We start from the raw sequence: 14322 nt of genomic DNA on the forward strand, positions 1-14322 counted from the left end.
TTATAGAGCATGATGAAATGATGCGATTAGACAATATGTGTTCTTGAAAACGTACACCTGGTGGTTGGAGTAGAAATTGCCATGTGCTCAAAGAGTTTGATTGTCCCTGGGTCTGAAGGAAAAAGTACTTTGAACTACTTAATCCAGGTACAAGGTACAGCATCACAATGCAGCAGCCTCAAATTGGCTGGCACAAATCTTGCAATCAAAATCAACAGTGGCCTTTTTGTTAGCAAGTAAGGGAGAGAACTGGTAGGATTTCTGGCCAGTGGGCAAACATTACATAAGGGAGATGGGGCTGGAGCTGAAATAGCTAAAGGTGACATTTCCAAAACCTTTGACCTTAACAAGGTGAATACAAATCATCTGTCTTCTTTTAACCATTTTGATGTGATGCCCATCCAGTGTTTTTCTGCTAACTAGTAGCTCCTAACTAGTAACTGTATCTCAGGTGGCCTTTCTAGGACACTTTTTCATTTTCACTTTTATTTTTTGGAAATCTGAGAAGCACTCTGATAGGAATATTTAAATGTCTACAACAGGGTTGGCTTTAGCAGTGTGCCCTCTGGTGGGTCCGCTCAAACATTAGTACCCCCTGACCATGACCTAACCTATTGGCAGTGACAATGAACAGAAGCAAGAACAGCAACCCATGCCTCTGTGGGAGGTACCAGAATTTAAATTCCCCACATTGCACTGGAACAACCTATATCTGGGGTATTATGGCTAATTAAAATGGGCATTTCACAGACCCAGCCATCCACATGGAGGGACCAATGCTAGCATGGACAGTGGGCCCTCCTAGGGCAGTAGTCCTCTAGCAGCTGCCTAAGGATGTCGGGCACTGATGCTAGTCTTTACAATCTTACCACCATGGCACCCTATACAGCATATGCACTGCTGTGCTTGATCAGATCAAGGTTGATGTAATCTAGTACTCTGTTGCTGGCAATGTCCAGATTGATGCTTCAAGAAGCTGAGTGTAAAATGAAACAGTTTCCCTTGTTGCTTGTCCTAGCAGTTGGTATTCAGAGAGATACTGCCTGAATATGGATGTTTAATTTAACTTTCCATTGATAGACACATCTTCCATTAATTTGTTTAAAATCCGGCTTTGGCAACAGAAGGGGGGGGGAAACTATCCAGTAGTTACTGTAAACCGCCCAGAGAGCTTCAGCTATGGGGTGGTATACAAGTATAATAAATAAAATAAATAAATCCAGACTAAAGTGACAGTATTATATGTTGCTGCCAAACACAGCAGAGGCAATTGGAATGCAAAAATAAAAACCAGCTGTTATAATCCCACAAGAATCACAAATCAATGCATTTAGGGTAGCAGCATCCTCCATTAGGGAGGACAGCCCACAGTCTGGGCTAAATGTGGTTTAAAGATTAAGAATCACAAGCACAGAGAGCAGGGACCTTGAAGGTGCCCATCCTAAGTTAGACAGCAGACTGAGAAGGCACGCTGGGATCCTGGGCTGGTATTCCATGCTAGTTCTACTCAGAGTAGACCCATTAAAGTTAATAGACATGACTAACTTAGGTTAATTTATTTCAATGGGTCTGCTCTGAGTAGGACAGTTGACTACAGCCCCTGGTCACAGTCTTCCTACTATGGTGAGATGTATGTATTTATATTCAAATGAGAGTGATTGTCTATTAGTGTTGCACCTAGGGTGGTCACTTACGCATCACCAGACAAAGAAGACAAAATATGTGCGCGCATCCCTGCCCCCCAAAAAATTACACCCCCCCAAAAAAATATTTATTGTACTTCTGTGAACCCTGGGGTTTCTCCCAAGCATATTTATTTCACTCCCCCTTGTGTGTGGATTATGCCATTTTTGGCTATATAAGGATCCACACTCAGCTAATGAGTTTCCTATTGGCATATAGGATGCATTGTATGTAGAAAGCCCTAGATTTAATCCCAGCCATCTCCAATTAAATTAACCTCAGACAGGCCCCACCTGTGGTTGAATCTTTGGAACGCCACTCTCAGAGTACGGAACGCTTGGCTAGGCAGCCCAGTGATTGACTTTGTATGAGAACACTTCATATATTCATGTTTTTCAAAATGCTTGCTGCTGCTGCTGCTGCTGCTGCCGCTGCCGCTGCCGCTGCCGCCGCCGCCATGGAACATATTTTAAGCAGATAAAGTGTGTGAAAAGCCAGGGCAGAGATTCGGAAACTACTGCAAATGGAAAGTGTTATTCTCAAAGGAGGATAATTGTGTGCCATCAGGGAATTATCTTTTGACCACAGTTCAGTTTTCAACCCCTGGCAGTTTTGCAAGCCTATTGGGTGTGTTTGTTCAAGTGGGACAGGTTAATGATCAGACTGTTGGGTAACACAAGGCAAGCAATTGCATCAGGGGTCCATACCCTCATGCATGTCACAATCCTTCCCCAGCCTCAAGGGGTAAGATCTTGCCTCTAACATCAGCTGGAGAGGCCCTCAGTTTACTGCAGGGACAAGCTCCTAAACTTCTTTCTCCACACCAGCACAGCCCTGGGGTAGGGTGGGGAGGTCCATCCATACCTATTGTATTCAGCTTTGAAAGGGCCTGCCCCAGCACTTGCAAGAGCCAACATCGTTGTGGAGACAAGGCCTTCTTTCAACGGGCATGCACCTTCCTCCTGTTATGCTCAGCTTCACTCTCACCCACAGGGCAACTGTGGTGAGTGAATTTCTAGAGCCTGAATATTATTTTCTTTTTTTATTATTAACATGATTTATATTTTGCACTATCATAAAAGTTATAATAAAACAATCACAGTACAGTAAAAATACAATAAAAGCAACCAATGAAGCATGTCAATTCAAATTAGAGAAATAAAACCACAGAGCCAGATCAATTTAAAACAGAGGATAGAAACAATATCAAACCCACAACAGTTTAAAAGGCACAGGAACGTCTATGCATGTATGTGTCGCATAAGTAGCCTTTCGGAGAATTTACCAGGCATACAATTAATTCATGAGCCTGACCATGATTTCCTGCTGCTTTTTTTCTAATCTGTTGACTTTACTAAGAATATGATTGTTCTTTGAGGCAGCTGTTAAATTTCACTTAAGTGATGGGTCCTGCTGTGTTAAATGTTTTTGGAAGGCAGTGCAATGGAAGTTTTCAGGCTGACTTCACACATCTTCTCAATCATTGATCCAGTCCTGGAAAACCAACAGTGTATTAATATTAATATATAACACTTTTTAAAATGTATGTAACACAACCATCTTTCTCATTCCCATAGTGACATGAGAAAGCAGGTTATTATCAGTGCATGGATAACCCAGGCTGAGGCAGTGAACGCATAGTCCAAGACTGTGTACAAACACCATACTTTTAAAGCACATTATGTTCCCCCAAAGGATCCTGGGAACTTTATCAAGTTTGTTAAGGGTGCTGGGAATTGTAGCACTATGAGAAGTAAGCTACAGTTCCCAGGATTCTCTGGAGAAAATAATGTGCTTTAAATGTATGGTGTGTATGCAGCCCAGGATACTGAGCAAGTAAGTATAAGGTGAATTCTGTGGGATTTGCTTCATGGAAATGGGCTCAAGATTGCAGCCTTGGAGGGTATTTGGTGCCAGCCCTTTCTTGAGGCAAAATGAAGTAGCAGCCTCAGGCAGGGTGATCAGGTATGGTGGCAAGGTGATAAAGATAAAATATGCCTGCTGCAACAAGAATGTCTTAGTCATGTGCCTGAAGTTCAACACGGAAGAGAGTTCCACAGGCTTGAGACTACTACACAGAATGCATGGCTTCATTACAAGCCATCCATCAGAGCCATGGGGGACCACCAACAGAGACTCTCCCAAAGATCTCAATGATCAGGACGGGATATAAGGGATTACATGGCCCTTAAGATATCCTGGATCCAGGTTGTTAAAGGCCTTGTAAATTAAAACAAGAACCTCAGACCTGTTGGAATGTATGAGGTTCAACTCCAACTTGTGGGTTGAGGCTGCATGGGGTTAAAAAGGGTAACTAGAGAGGAGACCTCTTGGTAGCTAGGCTGTACCTGTCCTTTGATCTCCTGCTGTCTCTTCCTTCCTGCTAGACTGATATGCAGAGGATGTTGATCCCAGTTCCTTCCCTCCTTCCCAGTCTTCTTCTTTCTCTTGAGAGGGGAGCAGACATATTTCTTTGTCTCTCCCTCTCCTCCAGCATGAGGGCGAGCACTGGGCTCAGTGCTTGCTGCTCCAACTTAGCTAGTGAGCTAGATATAGGACTCTTTCCTATCAAACGTACTTCCAGAATAAAGTAGTTATGTCTTATTTTAAAGCTTAAAGTCTCTGTCTGACTAATTTGCAGGGAAGGTAGAATCTTAGCAAAGATTCAAACACACACACATAAGGTCGCTCAATACTCTCCGTTCCACAGCGCAACTCTGCAGGGTCCTACAGGACATTGGGCCCAGCGTCCTATAAGACCTGTCCTGGTAACATATGGGCAGCCAGTGCAAGCTTTAAAGCACCAGAATTATATCCCCATCAATAGTCTAGCCACAGTATTTTGTACCAACTGGAGTTTCCACACCAAGCACAAGGGTATCTCCACACAGAGCACATTGAAATATCTGCCTTACAAGTAGACATGGCTATATATTTTTCCCCCTTTACCATTTTAATTGGCACATCAAGGAGAAAACAAGACTTGTAACATCAAAAGCAGCATTATAAGTACAATGGAAGGAGTAATAGAAACAAATAGATAATCCTCTTCTACAGTATATGAAACCTTGGAACAGTAGTGACATCTTCCTTTTCACCAGAGAATGCACCTGCACTGACAAGTGTTGACATATGGCTTTATTTTGCCTCACATCCTCTTTCTAACTTGCCCAACCTCCCATGGCTTTGGATCAACTCATTTTTAAAAAACCAGCCCTGATACATATATTGTGTACTTTCCTCTGCAGGTGTTTGGCACGCGAGCTGATGGACATAGCTGGATGCTGATGATTCAAACTGGAAAACTGACGTCTAACCTGAATTAAGAATGACGTGTAGCTGAAATTCACCAAAGCAGAAAATGTTTAATGCAGACCAGGTGTCAAGCTTGTATAGATCTTGTCTTTTCAAGGGGTCTTCATCTGTTGGTAGATTACTACTAAGCAAGACTACAGAAGGAGGATTCTGGCAGCCAGGGCCATCCCCTGGGCTAGTTGTAAGTAAGAAGGTAGGCAAGTTGGGGCTGGCTGAGGGCAGGCTGAGGGTGGTGGAGCAGTGCCCCATTAGTCCTAATGGACCTGCCTTTACCAATTACACTGAGGCAGGGCATGTATCATACACAACTCTATCCTCCAACAGAGGGGACTAGCCAGTGGGCTGCCACACTGCTGCCCCTGCTCCCAGGATCTGCTGCCTGAGGCTGTTGTCTCACTTTGCCTAATGATAGGGCCAGTCCTCGCAGGGAGCATTCAAAAGTGGTATCCCTCACATATAGCCTGAGTCCACTATGCCATCTTATTCCCATCTCATTGTGCTGCACGCGTAGACTTAGGTGGTGATTCTCAGATAGAAACCAGATGCTGGAAAATTGTTGTTTTCTGTCATCTGCTGCCCAAACCAGGGCTAGCCCTACCGTTAGTCAAAATGAAGCAATTGCCTCAGGAAGCAGATACTGAGGGGGATAGGAGATGGTGGCAAGGTATTAGAGAAGAGAGCTAGGTGGGCCACATGGCCTGCCCTGTGTCCCCTAAGCTAGCTTGCAGTTCTTCAAGTACAGTGAAGGATACTGTTCCATCACCAGTGTCAAAGTTAGCAAAAGTTCAACTGCCACTGTAGTTAGCTCCTATATATCATGCTCCAGCAGGTCTCCTTAGGTGCCAGGTTCCCCTTCCAGGGAGATCAAAGCTTCATACCCAAAATACTTATCAAGGAGAGCTGGAATGAAATTGCAGTGTCCACAACAAGCCAAAGTGAAGCACAGTATATCTATCCAGGTCCATCACATAATCCAGAGACAGGGTCTAGTCCTAGACTAATATCAAAAGGAATTCCAGTATGGTGCACCAAGACAAGGCTGAGAAAAGGAAGAACTATATCATTCTCAGCAACTGAAAAGCTCATGAGGGAGGCCTTATATACTCTGGCTTCCTAGACCACACCCTAACCATTAATGCTGGTGATGAAAATGTTTCAGGGATTGGTTGCTCTCAAGGAGACCCCCAACTCCTGAGAAGGTTCTTTGAACATTTGAGTTACCTGACTGGGTCTATACACATATTATGGCATCATTCTTTGGCCTGGACCTGGACCTTTCAGCAAGACATTTGCGTGGACTGGGGGAATGGTTCCTCCTCCTCTGACAACACCAAGGCTTTTTCAGCAGGTGTCCCCTCGGAGGGTGCCTCAAGGGGATCCTCAGCAGGGGTTCCAGGAAACCCTTCCTGCTCCCCAAGGTCTTCAGTCTGTGGGGAGTTGGATTCATACTGTGAATAATCCATGTCCAGTATTGGGTCAGGGCTAGGCATGACACTGTACATGGAAGTGAGGGGTGCCATGTTATCCTTTGCCTCAGGCAAATAATATGTCTTGAGCTAGCCCTGTTAAAGCAACTACTGCATAGAAAGTTTGACCTTTTAGACATTCTGACTCTTCTTCTCATGCTGCAAATGGCCTCTCCTACAATTGTTCATTCTTCACAGTACAGCTGCATGCACTTTACCATACAGAAGATTTTGGACTCCAGCTCCCATCAGCCAGCATGGCCAGCGGTCAGGGTCAGGGATGATGGGAGCTGTAGTTCAACAACATCTGGAGGCTCACAGCTTCTCCACCCCTGCTATAATTTAATTCTGATGACTTGTGAACTATCTGTTCATGTGATGACATCTCATCCTTGGTCATTGTTCTTCCCACAAACAGCTGCTGCTCTCTTAGGAAGCAAAGAGAGCTTCTGTGACAAAAGCACAGCCAGGCTATCTTGTGATAATGACAACAACCACATTAGCATGGTATTTCCAGCCATCATAATTGTTATGTTTTGTCATTGGGCAAGGATCAGGTATTGGCAATGTTTATTTGGATTTGGTTAATGTTCATGCTAATTAGAAGCATATGTATGTGTTTTTGGGGGGTGACAGTCTTTGAACAGAGTCAGGCTGTCTCTCCCCTCAAATGTTGTTGGGGTGGATTATTTATCTGAGCATCTTTCTGGCACTGCTCCAGGGGATTGGGCGTCACCCCACCCTTGTTCTTTTGTAAAACAAAACAAACCTCCCAAATTTAACTGAGCTTCAAAGATTCATGAAAGATTATGGAGGTCTTGGGAAACAAAACATCCATTTGCCACAAGCCCTACTCCTATGCTGTCTTTCACCATGTGCCCACAAAGTTGGCCCTGAAGCCCCTCCCCCATTCCCTCACAGTTGGTTGTATCACTCCCTTTTGGGAGGGAAGCCATGTGCTTTAAATGTATGGTGTAGATGTGGCCAATGCTGTGAGTTAGCTTGTCCCTGTTCCTCTTTGCCTCCATGAGCCAAAGTAGGCCTGATATTGAGCATGGTTTGGGCCTTGTGAAGCAGTTTGTGGTGCAGGATCTTTTTCTAGAAATCTACTGCCTTGTTGGAGAAGTGTCTGTTTGCCTCCATTTATTATCATCTTATACATAAAGCATACATTACAGAGACAGTGTGCCTCTGAATGCCAGTTCCTGGGAATCACAAGTGAGGAGAGTGCTGTGACACTCGTCCTGCTGTTGGACTTCCCATAGGCATCTGGTTGGTCACTGTGAGAACAGGATGCTGGACTAGATGGGCCATTGGCTAGATCCAGCAGTCTCTTATGTTCTTTTGAAGGCATACAACGCTGTGTACACACCATACATTGAAAGCACATTTCTACCACCACCTCAAAGAATCCTGGGAACTGTAATTTGTTACGGGTGATGGGAGGGGTAAACTACAGTTCCAGGAATTCTTGGGGTGTGTGTGTGCTTCTAATGTACTCTGAATGTATGGTGTATAAGCAGCCCACACTTTGTTCTAATCTAAACAAAACATGGTAGTACTGCACATGGAGCTAAACTCCCCAGTGCCCACCAAAGTGTGGGGGGGTGCTTACCAGATAGTATTTATTTAACTAGGCCAGGGGAGTTATATCACTATGAACTCCACCATGCTTTGCACAAACACACACTCACCAAGCTTGTTTCACTTTGTTCTCACAGGCAGACAGCAATAAAGCTCTTGGCTGAGGTCTCATGTTATTCTTCCTCTAGTATGACTCACAGCCCTATTTAAACTTTCAAACCAGCTTTGAGGTGCTCAGTATAAGCCATTCACACCCAAAATGGTGGCCCTCCGGCATCTCTTGTAGAGAATATTTGTTTCATGGCTTACTCTTCTTCACTGCTCCCCCATCTGCCTTTTATAATTTGTAGGACTGTAATTCTAAGCAAGCATATAAGGAAATTAGTCCAGTTCAGCAGAACTTACTTTCAGGTCAACATGCATGCACTTGGATTGGAACTATTCCCAAACCTCTTCACATCTGCCCCAATAAACCAGCCCTCTGCAACTCACTCAGCCTAATTAATAGTCTTGTATTCACCTATTAATACTGTAGACCAAATTGCCCAGCGGTCTTTAGATCACTGCCACCACAGCCAGGTAAGCCTGCCAGAGTCTGCTGACACAGGAGGAGGCTCATTGGCTGGCCCTGGGTTTCCTGTTCAAGTGAGGGATTTTCCTGGGCAACAGCAGTAATTTTTGTTCTGTTTGCTTTTCAGCTTTGATTCTTGGCTTTGTTCATCAACTCAAGATCCAGTTCTGGCCTTCTGGCACAACTCCTGACATCTGATTCCTCACTTCTGTCTTGATCATGACAGCTGCCTTAGGGCTTGGTCCTGGCAACCAGTCCATCCATACAGATGCCACCTTGCTATCCCTTCTGAGTTACAAGTCCACCAAAGGCCCTGCATCTCCTTGAGCGTCACGATCTCCTGAAGGCCAAGCAGTGTCTCTATTTGCAAAAATATGTTTGTCACATTCGCATTTAACATTTTTTGGTCTGCGCTCAAAACAAGTATATGCCTAAAATGTAATGCATTAAGCATTTATTGGGAAGGACTTTTTTACTGTAGGAATGGTTGAGGAATTTGATTTCTGTGAATTTGCCTGATTTGCACCTTATGGAGTAGAATGCAGCTTGGAACATAATCATCCTTGAGATCTCACACTTATAGAATCATAGAATAGGGCCTACAAGGCCATCGAGTCCAACCCCCTGCTCAATGCAGGAATCCAAATCAAAGCATTTCCGACAGATGGCTGTCCAGCTGCCTCTTGAATGCCTCCAGTGTCGGAGGATTCTGGATTCTGTGATATAGTTCTCAGCTAAATAAAATAAAATAAAATAAAACAAATATTTCTGAATAAAATATATTTAGAAATACATTTGTTGTTGTTATGTGCCTTCAAGCTGATTACGACTTACCGTGACCCTATGAATCAGTGATCTCCAATAGCATCTGTCATGAACCACCCTGTTCAGATCTTGTAAGTTCAGATCTGTGGCTTCCTTTATGGAATCAGTCCATCTATTGTTTGGTCTTCCTCTTTTTCTACTCCCTCCTTTTTCCCAGCATTATTCTTTTCTAGTGAATCATGCCTTCTCATTATGTGTCCAAAGTATGATAACCTCAGTTTCATCATTTTTGTAGCTTCTAGTGATAGTTCTGGTTTAATTTGTTCTAACACCCAATTATTTGTCTTTTTCGCAGTCCATGGTATGTGCAGCGCTCTCCTCCAACACCACATTTCAAATGAATTGATTTTTCTCCTATCTGCTTTTTTCACTGTCCAACTTTCACATCCATACATTGAAGTAAAACATGTATTTTGTGATAAAATACATATACACATTTCTGTATTTTTAAAAACAAATTACATATTAATATGAAAATGGGATGGAACAGACTTATGACTGAACATATGAAAAACTGACAAACTGGAAGACTGATCTGTCTGTCCTTAATTTATTGTAGGTCACAATAGGGTAATTATTATTACTTTACATGTTTCATGGTTGAGTCCTAGTGTTGACAACAGTTTCTGAGGCTGAAATCAAGCCCTGGATAATATATTCAGTAAAGTTTGAATAGAGATTAGAAGCAGGGAGAGAAAGGGCAGGAAATGATTCATCGTACAAGAAAGGAGTTTCATAATTTCATGGAATAGCTTTTCCCATGTTGTAATTATTTCCTATTCGGCTGACAATTCTAATTGACAACTTTTCAGTTCTGATGGGCTGTCTGAGATAAGTTGGTACATCTGATGTCATCATCCTTCTGCAGAAACCAGCAGAACAGGAGAAATCACATAAAAGGAGATTCCAAACACCATTTTCTGCAACAATATTAATACACATGAATCCTATATAGCAGGGGAGGTAAATAAAAAAAAATACTGTTTTATGACTGGTATATTTTATATTCTACTTCTGTATACTGCTTGGGTATTCTCTGAATGTAGAACAGTTTATAAATCCTTAAATCAATCCTGATCCTGCATATTCAGGATACAACTCTATATTTCATGTTCCCACACGATCTCTGCACCTATTTTCAAGAGGGCCAGGAACGATGTAAAAATAGCAATATCTCAATGTACTGCAGTAAAAATTTGTATGTTTTTGACATAGTTTTCCATATGAATACAAGCTCTGCCCCCTTCCATTCCCCCCCCCCGACATCTGTTTTACAGCAGGGGGAAAAAGATGTTATAATATTTTAATGAAGTGAACCCACTTGAACCCTATGTGTACTGATATATATTGCACCACATCCTGTGTATTTATAAGTGGGGATGTCAGAGAATTCTGATGAAAATGGGAGCGGAAATTGCCAACGTTTGCTTATTTGTCACATGTCCGGAATAGAAATCCAGCAAATCCAGTTGGTATTTGCTGCTGTTGTTGCTTTCAGTCTGCAAAGGATACATGATTATGGTTCCCCCTATTTGCATTGCATTTCCTTTGCTTTCATATAAATGAGGTGGAATAACATAATGACATTGTAATTTCGCCACAGTGGACAGTGAGACAAATATTGTCGTTTTTAGCAGAAGATGAACCGGAGCAGAACAGAAACAGTGCTGCATGCAACAATTACAGGGCAGAACAGAAAATGATGCTTTCTTATATCCCTGCTTAACAGTGGTTCCTACCTTTCAATGGTTCTCATTCATGATGGTTATATGGAACCTCCATGTTCAGATGCAGTATCATTCCTTCTATTTCCAATTCAAGTCTTCCCATGCTAGCACTTATGTGAAGCCAAAACTGCACCACCCATACATGAGCCAGGTATAAGCAGAGATGGGGTAACCCAAATATTTGCTGGGGTGCAAAAAAAAATCTTAAGATAAAACCCTACAAGGAGGGGGAATACTTTAAAACAGCCTGGTGAGGACTCAGTGGCACAGAATGTTGATTGATTGGGAGGGACAAAACAACCCTGACAACCAAATGAGAAGGGGAATGGAATGGCTTGAGAAGGAGGACAAAGAAAAAGTACATCATAGATCTAAAGAGAGTACAGAGAAAATCATCTCATTGTTTGGACAGGTAATTTTCTGGTTGAAACTCAGAGGCTATTTTTAAAATGTCCCCAGACATTGAGCTGCCCATAGAAATCAATGGAGAAATCCAATAATCGCATGCACCTGTTAGGGTTGGGCACAAGTGTCTACCTGACCCTTCCCCAAAACCTTAACATAGAGGAACAGCCTCCAAAACAGCTCAATGAAGACTGAGCATGCCCAGTGAGCATGGAATGCTAACTTATTATTGACAAACGGGTAATGGAGTGGAGTGGCTGGGATTCTGAACAGCAGCACTCCATACTCAATACTCTGTTGCAGAGCCCCGCTTGTAACACTGAATACTGTTTGCTTGGCAGCAACAGCAGGAGATAACTATTACCTTCAAAGGTAGCTTGTGGACTTCTCAGAGGTATATGATTGGGTACTGAGGGGAACAGGATTAGATCAGAGGTTGGGAACCTGGTACCCTATAGATATTGTTGGACTCCAACTCCCATCAGCCACAGCCAACAAGATCAATAATCAGGGATGATAGGAGTTGTAGTCCAACAACATCTGGAGGTGCACAGGTTCTCCATCCCTGGACTAAATTAATTTTCAGTCTGATCCAGCAGGGCACCTCTTGATATGTTCTTATCTGTCAGCCACTGGATGCAATATCGAGACTGTATTATTTTGTTTATTTCTTGAACTATCCGTGCGCCACATGCAACTAACAATCCACAGTTTAGTTACTTCTGTCCTAGTACTGCATATATTAAATTGTTTCGGGATTTACTACAACAGGGGTAGGGAACCTTTGGCACTGTAGAAGTTGCTGGCCTGCATCTCTCATCATCCCTGGCCATTGGCTATGCTAGGTGGAGCAGATGGGAATTGAAGTTCAGCAATATCTGGAGGGCCAAATGTTCCTCACCCTTGTACTACAAGACTGATCTTGTAGAAATAAAACAGCTTAATATATCCAGTCTCATCTTCTCATACTACTATCAGGATGAAACTAGATGGCTGACTGCAACTGTGCAAACTGAATGTTCCACTACCATAGAACAAGGTAAACATGATGCAGTACTAGCATGCACATAATCTTTGCTGGTTCTTGGAGTTTTAACCTCTTTTCATAGGAGTATTACACAAAGAATAGGTGGTGTTAAATTACTGGCAGGAATGTTTTCTTCTGTTACATAACTACAGCTCACTGGAGTTCCAAATTGAGTAAACAAGATAAGAAATCTGCCCAGAAACCACATTGGCTAAAAGCCCACAGGGAATAAAAATAAATAATAAATATATGAATTGCACAACAACGAGCTTGCTCACATAAAATACGAAGATCAACATATACTGCTGAATAACCTAACAAGCATCTTTAACACAAGGGATAGAGCAGAACTATATCTTAAACTTAACATGTGGTTTCTACTGAAGGTGGCATCCCTGTATGAAATCTTCTCCTTGCTCCTGTAACATAGCAGATCACCATGTGTCCTGGTGGCATTACATCACCTTTTCTCATCATAATTCCACATCATGGCTGACACTGATGGTGATAAGGTGGGACCGGGAAACACACAATGTCATGATGTCACAACTAAGGGCTAGTGATTCTGCATGTTATAAAGAAGTCAGAAGAAGAAGCCCTATGGTGAGCATCATGTGTAGGTGAACCTCTGTGGGAAGGTTATTCCAAAATTGGGGCATCACCACAGAAAAGTCCCTCTCTTGCACATATATAATGCACTTCACTAATTTACAGTAGTCAGAGAAGGGCCTCCTGAGAAGATCTTAATGTATGGGCACACTGGTATGGGACGAGGTACTCCTTCAGGTTTTTTAGGTCATCAAGCTGTATATGGTTTAAAGCAGGGCTGGGGAACTTTTGGGCATCCAGATGTTGTTGGACCAACTCCCATCATCCCTGACCACTGACCAGGCTGTCTGGGACTGATGGGAGCTTGAGTCCAACAACATCTGGAGGACCACAGTTTCTCTATGCCTGCTTTTAAGGCACGAACCTACCTTATTTGGAGAGTCTGACATTGGCCCATCTTGGCCTAGCATTTTCTTGGTTGTGGCTTTCTAGCATCTCAGGAGGAGGTTTTCCAAGCCCATGATCTGCCTTGATACTGGGGGTTAAGCACAGAACCTTATGCATGTGAAGCATGTGCTCTACCACAGAGCTATGGCCCTGCCCACAAGAACAGCATTCAGCAATGATCTTAGTAACAGTTTAAGCATTCTTTTAATTAGATCTCAGGATTGTGGTTGTGTGGCATTAATGTGTTTTCATTGAGGAGACAGGAAATAGGAAGTGAGACAAAAAAGCAGCACGTGCATGCATACCATTCTTCTTAATTGCCTTTGTGACCCATCTTTCTTCCAAGGAGAGGAGGAAGGCTGTTTAGCTTCACAACAGTGCTATAAGGAATGATAGGACAAGACAGAGGGACTTGCTTATGGCCATCCAGTGAGATGCATACCTGAGTGGTGACTGGTACCAGCCAGCATGACCACTGCATTGGGCTGATGGGAGTTGTAGTTCAAAAAAGTAACTTTTCCAAGCTCTGGTTCCACATTCTGGTCCAACAGCCTAGTAACTGCATCACATTGGCTTTCACTAGTAAATAGTACAGATAGGCTACATACACACCATGCAGTTAAAGCACATGGCTTTCCCCAAAGGATCCTGGGAACTGCAGTTGACCCCTCACAGAGCTACAGTTCCCAGGAGCCTTAACAAACGACAGTTCCCAGGATTCTT

At 43.0% G+C, this 14322-nt stretch overlaps 2 long non-coding RNA genes across 3 annotated transcripts; one reads left to right on the plus strand and one right to left on the minus strand.

The window, feature by feature from the left end:
- The first annotated feature begins 2410 nt into the window (after positions 1-2410).
- On the plus strand, positions 2411-9349 carry LOC133369719 (uncharacterized). 2 transcript variants are annotated; one of them, XR_009758962.1, is made up of 3 exons: positions 2411-2686; positions 4932-5191; positions 8747-9349. It is a non-coding gene; the product is annotated as an uncharacterized LOC133369719 (long non-coding RNA). The 2 variants fall into 2 exon arrangements; XR_009758963.1 differs by having other exon boundaries at positions 4932-5179.
- Positions 9350-10135: 786 nt separating this feature from the next.
- LOC133369717 (uncharacterized) lies at positions 10136-13711 on the minus strand. The gene is made up of 2 exons (XR_009758961.1): positions 13581-13711; positions 10136-10364 (listed from the first exon to the last, which is right to left on the minus strand). It is a non-coding gene; the product is annotated as an uncharacterized LOC133369717 (long non-coding RNA).
- Between the last annotated feature and the right edge of the window lie 611 nt (positions 13712-14322).

This window comes from Rhineura floridana, chromosome 14, assembly GCF_030035675.1.
Source record: "Rhineura floridana isolate rRhiFlo1 chromosome 14, rRhiFlo1.hap2, whole genome shotgun sequence".
Lineage (NCBI taxonomy): Eukaryota > Metazoa > Chordata > Lepidosauria > Squamata > Rhineuridae > Rhineura > Rhineura floridana.